Genomic DNA, 18,085 nt, shown 5'->3' with positions numbered 1-18,085 from the left:
GATCTATCATGCATTTTTGGTGGGTGAATTGATGCAATCACTTTGAAAATAATGTGGCAGTACCTAGTAAGGCTGAACATGGGTAGGCTCTGTGATCATCTAGTTCTATTTCTCAGTGTATTCCCAAGAGGGAAACAATGCTTATGTCCACCAAAAGACACTTACAAAAATTGTAGAGCAGCTTTATTCATGACAACCTAGAATGGAAAACAACCCAGATGTCCAATGGATAAATGGAAACAAACTGTGATTTATCTTGCAATGGAATATTACACAGCAAAGAAAAAGAACAAATGCTCAACCCATGCCAGGACAGGGTGAATCTTTAAAACATATTGACTAGGGGCACCTGGGTTGCTCAGTTGCTTAAGCATCTGCCTTCCACTCAAGTCCTGATCCCAGGGTCCTGGGATCAAGCCCCACATTGGGCTCCCTGCTTGGCGGGAAGTCTGCTTCTCCCTCTGCCCTTTCCCCTACTCGTGCACGTGCTCTCTCTCTCTCTCTCTCGTCCACTCTCTTCCTTTTAAATAAATAAAATCTTAAAAAAATAAAATGTTATATTGACTAAAAGAAGGCAAGCACAAAAGAGCTATAACTATAATTCCATTTATATGAAGGTTAAACAGTGGAACTAGATAGATAACATTACCTTTGGGGGTACTGATGGGGAAGAACCATAACAGAGCCTTCTGGGATCATGGAGATGGTCTGTATCTTGATCTAGGCAGGGGTTGGACAGGTACATACATATGTAAAAATTCAAGTTCTCGGCTTCAGTTTTGTTCAGGTTCTGTATGTAAGTTTCGCCTTACTAAAAGGAGCAGGGAGAGAGGGCGGGGCATTCCAAGTGTGTGATTGGGACAGGGATGCCCTTTGTCTCAGCCTTCCACCAGGAAGTCAGTCTACTTACAGACCAGTGAGGGATACCCAGGACTCACAGGTCAGATTCAACTGTTTAGATTTTTTTTTTTAAGATGTTATTTATTTATTTGACAGAGAGAGAGACAGCCAGCGAGAGAGGGAACACAAGCAGGGAGAGTGGGAGAGGAAGAAGCAGGCTCATAGCGGAGGAGCCTGATGTGGGGCTCGATCCCATAATGCCGGGATCACGCCCTGAGCCGAAGGCAGACACTCAACCGCTGTGCCACCCAGGCGCCCCAACTGTTTAGATTTCTGAGATGGGTAAGAATTTTATTCCGCCGTGATTCTTCAGTGCAAGGAGCTTCATGTCATTTAGCACCTACGAGTTTTACAGTTTTTGCTCTCGTGTTCAGGTCTTTGATCTGTTTAGAGTTAGTTTTGTCCATGCTGTAAGGCCAGAGTCTACTTCACCCTTTTGCATGTGAATATCCAGTTTTCCCAGCACCATATATTAAAAAGATATTATTTTTCAACATTGAATGAAAGCAGCTGAGTCCGCCGGAGAAATTTTACCTCCCTCAGCTGCGATACTCTCCAGTATGCCACCCCAATCCCACAACCTCCAAGACTTGTCTGAGGAATGGGGGTGCCATTCCCTGTCCCAGATAGCCTGGGTCTCTGATTTTCAGTCCATGTTGTCTGCTCATGGCTAATATTCTCCTTACAAGCAACTTCAGCATCACCGGAGAACTTGTTAGAAATGCAGATTCTTGGGTTCTCCCCAGACCCACTAAGTCAGGAACTCTGGTACTGGGGCCTGGCAACCTGTCTTCCAAAGGCCCTCCTGTCAATTCGGATGCACGAAGGGGCTTGGGCCCCTCTGAGCTAAAGCCTTGGAAAGCAAAACCCAAGAAAGGGGACTCTTTTCAAGTACAGGTCTTGAACACTCTTGTTTGTCCAAACTGGAAGACTTTTGAATGGAGATCTGTGGATTAAAAATCTGAGCAGTGAGCTCTGGGTCAAAGGATTTTGACAGATATTGCCAAATCATCCTCCCTAAAAGTTGCCCCAATTTCACTCTCCAGGGTATCTGAGCGAGCCTATTTCCCAACACTCTCCCTGGCACTGGATGTGATCAAACATACTGATCTCTGCCAGTCTGGTAGGAGAAACAAAGAAGACGCCTTAGTGTTTTCCTTGGCATTTCTCTATGTATGAGTGAAGTTGTTTTTTAAGCCACCTGCATTTCTCTCTAAACTGCTGGTTTATATTCTTTACATATTTCATATAGGGTTAAATCTTTGAGGACTAAGGAGATGAACCCTCTGTCTGTCATTCATGATGCAGTCATTCCTGCTTTGTTTTCTAGCTTCGTTTATAGTATATTTTACATGGTATATTTTACACAGAAGTTTTAAATTTTTATATAATCAAATTTCTTAAGTATTTAGGGATCCTGGGTTTTATGTGCTCTATTCCCTATCATAATATTGTAAATTCACCTATTCTTTTAATATGTAAATCCTTATCCATTTGGAATTTATTTTGACTTAAGGAATGGAATAGTGTGCCCATTTTATTTTTCCCCCAAATAATTAGTTAATTTTTCAGCTACTTTTTCTTCTAATTTAAATGTTACCTTAAATGGATAAAATATCTGGTTTTCTATTCTGGTCCACTGGGTTGTCTATTTCATCTCTGGGTACCAAATTGCTTTACAAATTGTAATTTCATAATGTGTTTTATCATCTGATAGGTCTAGTCCCACCGTATTACTTTTCTTTTCCAGGACATTTCTGGCTCATATTTATTTGCCTTTTTGAGCTTCATGCCATTTTTTGGACAAGTTCCACACCTGGCAAACAAACAAAAATACAGCGAATATTTTAATTAAAATCACATTGACCAAAAAAAAAAAAATCACATTGAATTAATAGATTAATGGAGCACTGGCATTTTTATAATATTGTGTTCTTCCTATTCAAAAGCACAGGTTAGAAATTTCCCTCTAATTTTAATATTATCTTTATAAAGGCCCTTAGATGTCTTTAACATATTTTTCTAAATATTTTATCTTTTTTACTGTAATTGTAATTTCTTCCTATTATATTTTCTGACAAGTTGTATTTTTTAATGTAAAGGATGTTTTGCATATTAACCTTGGAAACTGTCATTATCCCAAATTCTCTCTCTTTTTTTTTTTTTAAGATCTTATTTATTTTTTTGCCAGAGAGAGAGAGCACAAGCAGGGGGAGCAGCAGGCAAAGGGAGAAGCAGGCTCCCCGCTGAGGGAGGACCACCGCCCCCCCCCAATGTGGGACTCTATCCCAGGACTCTGGGATCATGACCTGAGCTAAAGGCAGATGCTTAACCAAGTGAGCCACCCTGGTGTCCCTATCCTGAATTCTCTTATTGTCTCTAACAGTTGTGCAATTTTCAATCATACCATTTATACATAATTTTGCTAGTCTGTTATAGTTTTGTTTGTTTTAAGCAAGGATGGTTGTGGGATATTTGTCAGAAGTCTTTTTGGCATCTATTAAGATATTATAGAGTTCTCCTTTAATCTATTAATACGTTCTATTTTATTAGAAATTCCCTAATATTATTGAACCATTTGCATTACTAGGATGAACTTACTTGGATATGATAGATGATTCTTTTGAGATATTGTTGATTTGTATTTGCTAGTATTTTGAGGGTTTTTTTTCCTCCCCTCTCAGGTTCAATCACACTAATTACTGTTCAGATTCTCCACTTTCCTTCTTATCATTTGTTTTCTTGATAGGTCATGAGCTGATGGGATCGATTAAAATGTCCTCTTGTGCTGGATCCAATTTCTACTTGCATTATCTGTATATTGTTATTCTGAACTGTCATATCTTATTCTTGACTTTGAAGCTATAGAGATTTATTATAGAGGTGCATAGAGATTTCTAAAAACCAGATTCTTAATGTGGATACTGCTCTCTCTACTGTTCAGCTTCCTCGCATCTCATTTAACATTTTCATGTTTAATTTAACCCTGGCTGATGGTAATTGCAACCTCAGCTCAGTATTTTCTTGTATAACTTGGTTTATATTATATTTTTAAGCTTCCTAAGTTATTTTGGTAAAGATACATCTCTTCTATACAACATACAATAGGAGATTGTTTTACGATTCAATGTGAGAGTCTTTTTTCTATTATAAGGACAGGTTTATCCTATTTACATTTGTTGATATAACTGATATATTAGTCTTAATTCTGTCTTATCTCTGTTGTTTTCCATTTTAATGCTTCCTCTGTTTTCTGTTTTACCATGTGTATTTTTGTCTTCTTTGATATGCATGTGTGTGTGCACATGTGTTTGTATTTTTGTCTGATGGTTTGAAAGTTTACAGTCTGTTTCTAATTTTTCTAGTGGTTGCCTGTATATGGATTTATTTCTCTGCCAAGGGAAGAAAATCTTCAAATGTAGGGAAAGAGTCATCTTCTCAAAGACTGAGCCTTGACACCACAGTTTTGTCTTCAAATTCTTGATATTTTAGCCTCAACATGAAAAATGGCGGTAGTCTCACCCTGAAGCCAAAGGTTCACGCTGCTGAGCTGCTGCTTGAGCTAGTCATGGACAGCCGAGAGCTGCCAGTGCCACAAAGGCATGCTGTATGTCCTGTCTTATTTCAGAGCCTCGTGTGAATATCTTTCTCCACCAGCCAGCATACCTCGTTCAACAGTGTCATGCACTTGCTGTCCATTTCTCTGCACAGTATTTGAAGAGACATAGCCAGAGAGGCCATGAATTGAATTCATTGACTCTTCTTGCTTCTTGTTTTCACACATATCGAGATCAGGAGCCAGATTGTTGCCTGACAGCTGGTCTTTGCGAATACAGTGGTGTGTGGTTGGTGTTCTGATGCAAGTTGTGTGTGTGTGTTTTCTGGTAGGTCAGTGAGCATACCAACAGATAAAGGCACACTCAGAAGAGGGTGATTTTAGGAAAGCTTGTTTACGAGGACTATTTTCAAACGTGTAGGTGTGGGAGCACCTCGGGGGATGTTGCAATAGCTGGCCAGCACAGCAGAGCTGTTACCATCAACAGGCTGGAAGGGAAAGGGGATGGTCACCAGAAAGGAGAGAACTGAGCAGAGGAGGCTGGCTACCTTGGGAGGCCCAGTGCCCCCCCCCCCGCTGAAGAACACATCGTACACAGGGAGACTCACAGGCAGGAAACCAAGGGGCTAAATGCCCATTTTCACTCTCTTCCCTCCCTTTTCCTGCTGGGTCCCCATAGCTGACCCCACCTGGAAGCCAGAAGTTCATTCATCTCATCTTACAAGGGAATTAAGTGATAAATAGAACAAAGAGTCATCAGGTACGTTTCCCTCATGTTTTTCTGAAAATATGCGGAGAGCTGACACATCAGGGGTACACCCACTAGGATTGCTTTCAACTACCAGTACTAGAGAATCCAAGTTCCAGTTTAATTCTGTACTGTAACAGGAAGGCTGCAGGTAGGCAGCCAGTGACATTCAGTAATGTCAGTGCTGATGTATCTAGAATTCTCTCAGCCTTTGCCTTGTGCTGGTTGCTTCATATTTGCAAGATGGTGGCCCAGCACCAGGTATCATGACCACGGTTAAGTTAGGAAGAGGGGGAAGTGGGGGTACCAGCATGTATGCCCATTTTATTCAAAACAAAAACAAAAACTTTCATAGAGGTACCCTCAGTGGACTTCCCATCATATTTCATTGACCAGAACTGGTTTCGTGGTCTCTTATAGCAGCCAGGGAGACTGGGAAAGTGGGAAATGGGCTGGTCATGATTGATTTAGACTACTTGTAATTAACTGCCGAGACTGGAGACATTGGTGCATGGATCAAAATCAGGAATCTGTTATCAGGAACGAAGGGATGGAATAAATTCTGGATCAACAATGAACAAGGCTTACCACAAGTGGTTTTTATTCAACAATGAAGCCAATTGTCTGCTAGCACTCACTCAGGACAGAAATTGCTCTTTCACACTATGTGCTATTGATTTCATGTGACATCCGAAAGTGTTTGATCAAGTAATTTTGCCCAAAGCTTGCTCTGCTTTTCTCCAGTAGCCTATGACTCAATTTACAAGCCACAGTTTGAATCGTGTGTTGGTTTTCACTTTAAGTTAGACAACTTTAATGGTGCTTCCGTAGTTTGGATCTTTTCTCTGTCTTTGGTGGCAAAATGCATCATTATCACACAGACATCATTATTTCACCCATATTCTGGAAGGATTTGATTGGTTTTCTACCTAGCTTGCAGGGCCTGACGTGAAGATGATGCAAATGTCTCAGTGGGCCTCATGCCACTATTTGACAAAGTTTCATAATAGACAAAGCCTCAGGGACTAGAGGAAATGCATTACCAGCTAACAAAATCCTATTTTCAGATATCCATTCCCACATCTGTCTTTCTGATTCACACTTTTTTTTCCTACTTGTGTAAAATCATCTTCTACACACTCATCTACCCTGGTATATATGATCGCATTTGATATCACACATTTTTGTTACTATTTCCAATACTCCTTTTTTGCTTTAACGAACCTCTTTTGAACTACTGTTCCATCGTTATGATTTGGGACCACACTACCGTAGTGTAGTAACAACAAAATGGATATATGACAAATGGGAACAATAACATGAATATGGTTGAAATATCATAGCAAATTGAACTACAGTTAATGGCACTCTCTACTAAATATGAGCTGAATCGAACTGGCCAAAAAAGTTCTGGTGGCACAGGGGCACCGACAAAACCATGATGATTGTTGCAAGGTAATGGATTTCTATGGAAATAATCTCTTGCCTCACATTTTAAAAAATATATTTATTTATTTATTTGAATGCAGGGGGGAAGGGTAGAAGGAGAGGGAGAGAATCTCAAGCAGACTCCACACTGAGTGTGGAGCCTGACGCAGGGCTCGATCTCAGGACCCTCAGATCATGACCTGAGCCGAAATCAAGAGGTGGACACTTAACCTACTGAGCCACCCAGGCGCCCCACTTATCCCACACTGATGAAATGTACATAAACAAAATTGCTTGTCTGTGTGGCAGACCCTGCCACACCCTATTTGTGTCCTGTGGCACTCCCAATTCCCATACGTGCTCATGGCAACTCACCACAAACACATGGAATGCTCAACCTGGGGTATTTCTTGGGTCACAGGATGGTGCACACCTGGCACACAGGGCAGGCTGGGAGTGCCAGGGAGCTAATGCCCCAGATACAGACCTTCACCTGAGCGGACTAGGGTGGGGCTCTCCGAGGCGTGCTGCACACAGCATCCCGGAGGCCCCAGTGGGAGTGAGCCACAGTTGCCCACAGCAGCAAACATGCGTCAACACACCCTGTGGTGGTTTCCCTCCCTTCCCCACCTCCCCTTCTCTCTAGCAGTACTTCATGGGATCACTTCCCAAGTGAAACACTTCTACTCACATCTTTGTCTCTGGGTCCACTTTTGGGGGAAACGAGCCCAAGGCCGTTTTTCCTCTGAAATTCCCTGCTGGCCATGAGATTCATGAACCCCACTTTAGGAATGTCTTCTCTAGACGAGCCTGCTGATTTTACAAATGCCTGAGACCCAGAGCTGGGGGTCATTCTATGGTCACAGGCAGCCCAGTTCCCTGCGATCAACCAGTGCAGGGGGAGGCCCTGATGCCTTTAGGGGCTGCATTGGAGGGTCTGACCTAACTCCTGACCCAGATGTGGCACAGAGGGACCTTGAGGAATAAGGGCTGGGGTGGCTGGGGGCTGGGCCTGACAGCTCTGCACCTCCACATTCCCCTGAGCCCCTCCCAGCTTGTGGTCCAGTCCCTGCTTCCTGCCCCCACCACTGAAATGGAGGTTTTTCTGGGTCTTTCTTTCCTGGGTCTTTCCTGAAGAAGTCCTCCCCAAACATCCCATGCATATACACACAAGCTTCTCTCTGGGATCCCAGCTCTGTGGATCTCAAAGATACTGTGAGATGGATTCATGTCCATAGCAGAAGGGGAGAGATTTTTCTCTGCTTTTCTCCCGTTTCCTATGAGAGAAGCTTGCGACTTGTGACCCTGCCAACCATTTCCAGAGAAGAAATTGGCTTCTAGCCCAGCTTTCTAAATAATATGATCATCTATTTCAAATGCCCAACCCACAGACCTTTTCTTACTTCCATTTGACAGACGGGACATCTAAGACCAAGACAGAAATTATATCATGAGCCCATGATCTGACTCCCAGACGGTGATTTGTCATTCCATCTTCACAGCAGGCTTGCGAGGGAGTTTGTTTGAGCCACGAACTTACCCTCATGGTCACCCACAACCCCAGGATGTGTGGAGGCTGTTGGGGTCATGATCCTCTTGGTAAAACCACCTGCCCTCCTGGCTGTGCCCTTTCCAGGTCCTTCACCCCGATCTCTATGGGACCAACAGGGGTGTCATCCAGTGGAGCAGAAATGTCCAGGGCCAGCCAAAAGAAATTCACTTCTATAACATTTACTGAACTCTGCAGCAGACAGGGCCCTAGGTTCACTTGGGGAGCAGTGAAGGGGAGGGATCTTAATGAACCCAATGGATCACTGCCCTCCCGCAGAGAGCTCATAGGCTAAGAAGTGAGATAATTCACTTATAAGAAGCTAGAGTGTCCTAAGGGCCACAATAATAACAGTTGTGATGGTGTAAAAACATGTCCATAAACTCTTTCACACTCTTCTTATCAAGAGAGGGAATCTAATTCCTCTCCCCTTAAGTATGGGCCAGCCTTGGTGACTTGCTTCTCATGAATACAACGTGGAGGAAGTGATACTGTGTGATTTCCAAGGTAAGTTAGAAAAAGTGATATAGCTACTGCCTGGCTGTTTCCTGGGACACTCACTCTTGAAAACCCAGTCACCAGGCTCCGAGGAAGCCTGGATTACTTGAAAGAGCCATACGTGGGTGTTCTGATCAAGCCCCAGCTGAGGCCCCTGACAGCCGGCCTTAAATGCCACATTTATGAGTGGACATGGCTTCAGATGATCCCAGTCTTTGTGCCTCTCCAGTTATGGGGCCATCTTTACTAAGTCCTGGCCATCTTATAGATTCACGAGCAAAATAAATGCATATTAAGACATAAATCTTGAGGGTGGTTTGTTATGAAGCAGTAGCTACCTGGGTCTGTACTCAAGTGTATGGTGTATTTACTAGAAGTCAAACACTGTGCGAAACCCATTACAGGATTATATTCATACTGAATCCTCCAGACAACCCTATTGGGTAGATACTATGGGAATCTCGATATTGTGGAGGAGCAAAGCTCAGAGTGATTACGTGACTTGTCTGACTCATAGAGCTTGTAAGTGGCAGAACCAAGACCCAAGGTAGCCGTGTGCTGGTTAATGTTTACCAAAGAGCGAGGGGTGGGGGTGGGGGAATCAAGATGTGCAGTGTCTGCCAATTTTCACAGTGTAAATTCTCCCACCATGGCTGATTTCAAGCTACTGGCACCGCAAGAGAAGCTGAGAAGAGATGGGCATACTCCAGGCAGCCCTCCAGGAGGTTTAGGCCAGCTCCGGTACACCACTGAGTGGAGGGCGCCAACACCAGCAAACGTGTTCTGAGATGACAGGGATTGTAGTGAGCACTGGTCAGGAGAGTCTTCTTGAAATGTAGGTAGAGCTGTGGAAAAGTCCTTTTGGACATTCATGCATGCTGTTTACCAAACTATGCCAGACACTGTTGTAGTCACTGATCATTAGTGGCATGTAACACAGACAAGGTCTGTGCTCTCATGGAATATTCTTTTCCTCAGGACAGAGACTGAGAAACTCCAAGGCATAGGGCATATTGAGAAGTTTCAGTTATTCTAGGAGTGGGAGATGGAGAGGGAAGTGGAGCCCAGACTTAGCATGTCACAGCCAGTTCCCAGGAGGGGAGATGGGCTAGTGGCTCCCTTCCTTCTTCTAGCCCTTCCCTTTGGGGAAACCCCGAGTCTGAAAAGTCTCAAGTCTATTAGACTGGGAGTACCCCCTCCCAGCCCAAGGAGACAGCTCCAGGAAAAGGAGGGGACACGGGCTTCCCAAGGCTACCTCCACCAGCCTCCTTCCCATAGCCATCCCTCCAGGTGTTATAAGCAGTTTCCTGAAGTTGGCCTTGGGGCTGCTCAGGCTGGGTCCCTGCCCCAGGATCTGCGATGGGGATAAGAATCAGTGCACAATCCTGAAGTAATATCCATTTGGAGCGGATTCTTAACTGGAAGAAAAAAAAATGCTTCTAATCCAAAGGATTCTGTGCTCTGCAGGGAAGAAATACCTTGTCCAAGCACAGCTTCAGCAGAGAGAGAATTATGAGAAATCACTCTCTTCCAAGATGACTACATCCAAGCTGGTGTGATTTCTTCCAAGGAAAGGGATTTACTTATTTTTTTAATATACAAGACTCAAAATACTTAAAGCATGACACGTACCATTATTGAAAAAGTTACTAAAATGCAAAGAATTAAGTTTTCCTGAAGTCTTGGATTGTGCAGAGTGGGGGTAGGGCAAGTCACTGAGGGGATTACAGCGCAAACAGAACATAGTTCGAACCAGATTTCCGAGGTCACTGCTCCTAAAGGCGGTGGCTGGGCTGACACAGGGAGGAGATCCTTCCAGCAACACTCTCCTCAGCCCTGCCCCTCCCAGGCTCCAGTCGGTTCTCTTCAAGTCTCAGTGCTACCCCAAGACTGCCTTCTGGTTTATAAGGGGAAACCATGGATCTGCCCTTTCTATAAAATTGTCTCTCTCCTGCCGTGGGAGACTCTTTAAAAACAAACAAACAAACAAACAAACAATTTTTTCTTCCCTTTGATAAAACTCACACATGTACTTTGTTCAAAATATCCGAAATGGGCGGCTCCTGGGTGGCTCAGTCAGTTGAGCGTCTGCCTTTGGCTCCGATCATGATCCCAGGGTTCTGGGATGGAGCCCCGCATCGCATCAGGCTCCCCCTGCTTGTGCTCTCTGTCAAATAAATAAAATAAAATCTTAAAAAAATAACAACAAAAAATAAAAACGTTTTTAAAAAAATATCCAAAATAGAAGAAAATAAAATGTTGGGCCTCATTCTCTCTGTTTACCCTCGGTCTCTACTAGAGGCACTCTTTCTAGGGCTTTTTCTGTTTGTCTTTTTCTAGAAGCAGTCTATTTACATGACACACACACACACACACACACACACACACACACACACACCACACACCACACACCCAGACATACATATCCCTCATCTTACTTAACCTATAAGGAGGATATATCCCAGCCCTTCTGCTCTCCCTCCCTCCCTCCTTCTCTCCTGCTCCACACACTGGTGTCGCTAGGCTCTCCTTGAGCATGGCTCTCCTTGTTCTCATGTCTCAATCAATGCAGCTTTGGAAGATCCTTTCCTGGGTCTATTTTATTTCTTGATCTCTAAATATCAGACGGCAGCAAGCTTTGCCTCTTTTCTACCTACGCTCACTCCCTAAGCAGCCCCTTCTCGGGCTGGGTCCTTGCAGAGCACCCTCACCGCTGACCCCTGCTCTGGGTTCTCAAATTCTTCCATTTGCTGCCCCAGACCTGCTCACCACCCTTCTCCTCCCAGCTCTGCGCCTGGGGACTGACCTGTCTGGTATTCCATGCTGTTTGACCACTGGCCAACACAGACAGGAGTTCAGAGGGAGGAGAAAGAGGTCAGGATATACATTTTCCATGTAAGGTTGCCAGGGACCAGCTACACTCCTCCATCGGAGCTCTCCACTCCTGTCAGTGCGCCACATCCAAACTTGTATCTCAAAAATAAGTCCCCTACGCCTGGGTGGCACAGCGGTTAAGCGTCTGCCTTCGGCTCAGGGCGTGATCCTGGCGTTCTGGGATTGAGCCCCGCATCAGGCTCCTCTGCTATGAGCCTGCTTCTTCCTCTCCCACTTCCCCTGCTTGTGTTCCCTCTCTCGCTGGCTGTCTCTATCTCTGTCGAATAAATAAATAAAATCTTTAAAAAAAAAATTAAAAAAAAAAAAGTCCCCTTCCTTGGAGGAAATCACACAAGTTTGGATATTGTCCTCTCCACTTCACTCTATCTGTCCCCAGGTACCGGTAACTCTCACCTTTTCCGCATCTGAACTACGGATGGTCAAGTCCCCATTGCTACTAGCCCAGGGGTCCTACTTTGTCCTGGTGGTTTCTCTACACCCTGCTACCCTTCCGTGAAAGGCCCTTTTATTAAACTCTCCTCAAATTTCTCAATCCAAGCGCGTCAGCTGTTTCCCTCTGGAAAAATCTGAGCTACAAATTCCAAATAATTCTGAGATTTCTATCAGCCCTGAACTCCTGACCCACATAAGTAGCTCAGACTACGATCCCTCACCCCGCTGGCTAAAAGGCCAGATCCTCCCAGTCTTCCCCACCCTGGTAAATGATAACTTCACGCTTGTAGGGACTGGTACTCTTACTCTTTCCCAGGCACGTCTGGTCTATCAGCAAACAATGCTGCCACGAGCCACCTTAGGAATTTATCCTTGCAGTCCTGTCTGTAGGACAAATCCCTATGTGCGTAATGGTTAGGTTAAAGGGTAGGTTCCTTTAAAATTTTGATCTTATTGCCGGGTGGTTCTTCAACCTGGAAGGCCCAGCCTGTTCCTGTCCGCCCCGCCCCTTTCCCCCCTCCCCCCTGCAACAGTAGGTATCGCTCCGGTTTTCCCACCCGCTCCTCTATCAGGCAGTTATCAGACTTTTTGATCTCGGTTGACACAGATAGGTATGTTGGTGTCTAACCGGCAATTCTACGCCGTGGGAGAAGCGAAGCACTTTTTTCGGGGAACCTCCACAGGGGTCTGCTGGAGCTGAGCGTGGGACCCCGCGGAGCCAGGCGCCCCGCCGACTGCGTCCACGGTTCCACTCTCTCCCTCGTTTTCCGCGCTTTCCTTCCTCCCCCCCAAGTTTCTGATTCCTGGAACCAGGCTCGGTGACCTCACGCCAGTGACTTCACATCCGGGACCTTCTGGGAATTCTCAGCGGCACTTTTTCGTAAGAAACCAGATGGGGGGAGGCGGGAGGAAGGGGGTGCGACGGAAGGAGGAGTGCAGAGCTTTTGGGGAAGAAGAGAGGGAACCGCAGGGGCAGCTTCCTTCTTCCGATCGGGGACGGGTGGAGCTGGCAGGGGCGTGTGGCCGAGTTGCAAAGACAACCGAGTCCCCGCCCCGGCGGCGGCCAGCCCGGCACGCGCGCGCTCCCTCCCTGGGCCACGGACCCCAGCCCTGGTCGCTCCTGGTTTGGGACCAGGGCGCAATTCCCGAGGGCTCCCAGGTTGAGCCTTGGCCTGATTTTTTTCTGAAGTTAAATGTGCGTCTAAAGTGGCAGCTCTGCTACAGGTGGGGAACGGGTATCAAGAAGGAGAAAACGGAGGTGGAGGGGGTTATCGACTTGCAGGTACTAACGATGTAGTGGGAGGGAGATGCACTAAACTAAAAGGTTACAATCGGGCTTTCCAAGCTCCAAAACTGCATAAGATCCAGAGGTCAAAGAAGGACACTCTTGATGGCTTTTGCTTCCTTGAAGAGGTGGCCTCAGAGCTGAGTCTTCCTCCATAAAATAAGTATTTAAAAATAGATTTTACAACTGTGGTGGTATAAAGACGAATATGGTAATGTTAAGTATTAAGGCAATTTCTTCTACCTAAAAATTCCCCTTTTCCCCCTTCTGATTTTATTAGAAGTTAAAACATTTTCAGGGGCCTTGAAAGTATTGTGGGCCCCAGGTCCCCTGCTGGCTGTGTCCAATGGGTAAGCTGACTCAGGGCAAAACCAGGGCTGTGTGACACAGCCTGGATAGAATATTGTGGGGGAGTGGATGGAGAAAGGCTATAAACACAGGTAGCAGCATACACGAAGAGCCTTGAATGACCTGAAGGAATGTGAATTTTGTGGTAGAGCTGGTAGGAAATCGCTGCAGGGATGGACTGGAGGACTGACAGTTTGGAGGTAGCACTGGAGGTGGGGAGAACATTGGGATGGGTGTTGCTGCAATAGGATATCCTAAGTCTTAGCCACAGTGGAGATGGAACGGTGGGGAAAGGCAAAGACAGTTTTGGGAAGCCAGCAGATTGATGTGGGCGGGGGGTGGGCGCAGGGAGAAGCCCGGGCTGATTCTCATGGAAAAGGAGAAAACAAAGAGGAGAAACTGTACGGGTTTCAGGACTCTGGGAAGATCAAATGGAAAGTCCTTCACCAATAACAAAGCGGGGAAAATGTGCATACCATAACAGGCTTGTGGGTGGCTTCAGAGTCACCTCTTGCCCAGATCTCTGCAATAGCTTCTACTAGGCATTCCAACCCCCTCTCTGCTGTCTGAGGCACCTCTCCAAAGCTGTATTTCCATTGGGTCACTTTCCTTCTCCCTGTGGTCCAGAGGACAAAACTGCAGTCTTCTCCTGGGCATTTCCAGAGTTTAGAATGAGAAAAATCAGATGGGATTTTTTTTTTTTTTTTTAGATTTTATTTATTTATTTTGACAGAGAGACAGCCAGCGAGAGAGGGAACACAGCAGGGGAGTGGGAGAGGAAGAAGCAGGCTCCCAGCGGAGGAGCCCGATGTGGGACTCCATCCCGGAACGCCGGGATCACGCCCTGAGCCGAAGGCAGACGCCTAACGACTGCGCTACCCAGGGGCTCCCCAGATTGGATTTTTAACACCCTTTACAGTAGAACACTGTTCCAGAACTTCATTTGGCTTTCTCAATCTCCAGTAACTCATCCTTCCCGCCAAAGAAACAAACAACTATACTTGACTCCCATCTTCCAATGCAAACACTGGGCTTCCTCCAGAGCAGACTAGGCTAAAATCAAGGGCTGGGGCAGGAAATACTCTTACGGGGAGAAGAGCTGGGCTCCAATGACTCCTTGAAAGATAAACCTTCATTTATTCACTCTAAAACATGGATCAGCCACCTACTAAGTGCTTTTGTACCATTCTGGCAGGCACAGGGGATGCAACAATAAACAAATGAGAAGTGGTTTGTCGTGGAGATGATATTCTGGTGGGGGAAGACTCCATGGGGACATGGCACCCTCCAAAACTGGACACGTGTTCTAGAACTTTGCCTCTTTCTCACTAAAAGGTGGTGTCTAATACCCCTTGCATTCAATCCAGGCAGACTTGTGACTCATTTGTAACCAACAAAATGCAACAGGAGTGATTTTGTGTGATTTCCAAGGCTGGGTCAGATAAGGTAATGCAGCTTCTGCCTTGTTAGTTGGGACACATGCCTTTGGAGCCTTGAGATGAAATGTAGGAAGTCCAACTACCCTGAGACTGCCATGCCATGAGGAGGCCCAGGCCACGTGGAGAGGCCGTGCGTATGTGTTCTGGAAGATATCCCAGCCAATAGCCAGCATCAGCTGCCAGACATGAGTGGATGAGCTTTCAGATCTTTCCACACTAACTGTTAAATTACCTCAGCCTTCAAGTTTTCCCAGCCGAGACCCCATACATCATGATACAGAGACAAGCCATCCCCACTGTGTTCTATCCAAATTCATGACCCACAGAATTCATGAGTATTATAAAATGGTTGTTGTTTAAACCACTAAGTTTGAGGTGATTTGCTATACAGGAATAGTATTGAGAACACTGACAATAAGCAAATACGTGACGAAGATAATTTTATATTGTGGGAGGTCGCATGAAAACATGAAACATGAATGATAACTTGTTGGAAGGCCCTTTTGATGGAGAGCGGGGGCGGGGGGGCAATAGGCAGGGGAGGGATGGATCAAGAAGGGCCTTTCTGGAGAGACATTCGAACAGGATCTGAGTGAGAAGGAGACCAGCCACTGAAGATCTGAGAGGAAAGACTTCCAGGCAGCGAGTACAGCAAGTGCAAAGGCCCTGAGGCAGGAATCGGTTTGGTAAAGATTCTGTGAAGATCAAGGCCAGTGTAACTAGGGAGATGTATGTGAAGAAGAGAGTGGGGGCAACAAAGTTGGGAGAGGAAGGCAGAGAAACAAGTCATTCTGGTCTTGAAGGCAGAGAAGAGTTAGTTTTCAGATTCAGTGTGCTGGGAAACCACTGGGGAGTATTTACACGAGAACGACTTGATCTGGTAAATTCTCAGAGCTTTGGCTGCCAGGTGAGCGACAGAGTGTTAGGACAGGAGGAAGCAAGGAAGACTACTTGGGAGGCTATGGCAGTGGCCCAGGAAAGTGGGGAATGGGTGATGGCACGAGGCAGCGTGATGGTACTGAAGATGGGGACTGGTGGACAGGAGCAGTGGCAGGGAGTGACGAGAAGGAAGGAGGCGCCCCGCCCAGCAGGTCGGTCCCGGGTGGGGCCGCGACTTGGGTGAGGACCGGAACCCGCACCCGCCTGGAATCCTGAAGGGAGGCTCCGAGCAAGGGCCGGCCAGGACGGCGCGTACTGGCGTCCAGCGTCTGCCGCGAGGAGCCTGCCCCTGGCTGCGCGCCTACCCGGCGTTTCCGGGCAACGGCTGCAGCTGCCGGAACGTCCCGAACCCCGCGGCCTGGGTAACGTCATCGTCACCTCGGAGACGGCGGGTGGGAACGCGCCCCACCTCCGCCTGCCCCCACCTCCGCCTGCCCCCGCCTCCAGCCCCGTTCCGGGGGCGTGGTCTGGGCGTCGCGTGTTTCGCCTGCGCCCGGGCCCAACTTCCAGCCCCGCCCCCGACTGCTGGCGGGAGGAGAGGTGGAGCCTAGGTCTCCGGGGCAGGTGTGGCGGCAGGTGTTCAGGACACTGGGCGAGACCTCACCGAGCGGCCGCTACTCTCCTTGTGCACGCTGCCGCCAGAGTGGTCACCACCCACCCACCTACCTCTTCCCACTCTTCCCTCTAGGCTTCCACCTCCAGTCGTTCGGACCCGGTCCAATGTCATTAAGGTTACTCCCGCGGAGATGCTTTCCCTTGACCACCCAAGCTATAGTACCAACCAATCCACTTCTCTTGGACTGACTTCGTTTTTATTTCCTTCACAGTATGGCTCCCTTCTAAAATTATCTGCTTATAATATATTGTCTTCTCTCTTTTATTATTATTATTATTATTATTATTATTATTATTATTATTATTTTCTTGCTTTGTCTTACCCCTTTAAACCCAGGTTCCGTGAATTCAGGGATAAATTCTGCCTTGTTCATCTCTATCCTCAGCATCCTGAATGGAACCTGGCAGGGAGTAGGTGCTCAATAAATGAGTTAGTTGGATGAATCACTGAATTCACTTAATCATTTCATTCGTCTATGCCTTCATTTATTTGACATTTACAGAGTGCCTTCTAGGCACTTTCGATAAGCACCAGTGGTACTGAGATGAACAAGACAGGAACTCCACCTGGAGGTGAGAAAGATACATTAAAACTAATAGTTACCAATAACACTAAAAAGTGAACATGTTGGAGTTCCAGGTGCTGGGCATATAGCTCCAAGCACTCTGCACGTAATAACTCAATCTTCGCAAGAGTAGGTACTGCAGTCATGCCCACTGTACAGATGAGAACAATGAGAACAGTCTTGCTGTAAGCTCCTGGGCCTCGTAATCAAGTGAGAGCCCGCAGAGGGCAGGGGAGGGAGACATGTGGCTAGGGGCCCAGAGAGATGTAGGTACTAGCCCCAAGTGGGTAGATTTGGTATCTTAATTGCTCCTACACACCACTGTCTTTCACAGGAGACTAGCTCGCTCCAGTTCAGAGCCCAGCTGCCCTAGGGGTGCTCAAGGTGTGAGAAAAGCCCGCAATGAGGGGGCTGTGACATGACATGTAGGCTGATTCCGGGTCTGGCGGTAGGCTAGGAGCCTACCTGTTTAACTAAAGCAAAGTGTGGACAAGCTCCTACATAACCTTGTGGGGGGCATGATGTGTGGAGAGGTAGACAGATGGAGGGGTATCAGGAAATTGAGGAACTACACTCATTCCCATCCGTATGTTAACACTCTTCCCCTAGAGTGGAAGAGCAGCCTTGTCAGGTGCATTACCCGTATTCCTCAACTGGTTTTTCCTGTTTATTCATGGTATCTCTGTCTCCTCATTCTAGAAGGTCAGTTCCCTGAGAATGTGATTCCATAAGACCTTACCTCTGTGTCCCTGCCTCCTAGAATAGGCCTGGCATGCAGCAGGCACTCAGTGCTTTTGAAAGAGTGTAAAGGGCCCTGCACTAAATCATTCTGGCCTTCTAGGCCAAGCTCCATGCACTCGCCTTCCCAGGAGCCCCTGCTCTGCATG

The sequence above is a fragment of the Ursus arctos genome, unplaced genomic scaffold (assembly GCF_023065955.2).
Source record: "Ursus arctos isolate Adak ecotype North America unplaced genomic scaffold, UrsArc2.0 scaffold_20, whole genome shotgun sequence".
In the NCBI taxonomy this organism is placed as follows: Eukaryota; Metazoa; Chordata; class Mammalia; order Carnivora; family Ursidae; genus Ursus; species Ursus arctos.
This window is presented reverse-complemented; position numbering follows the sequence as displayed.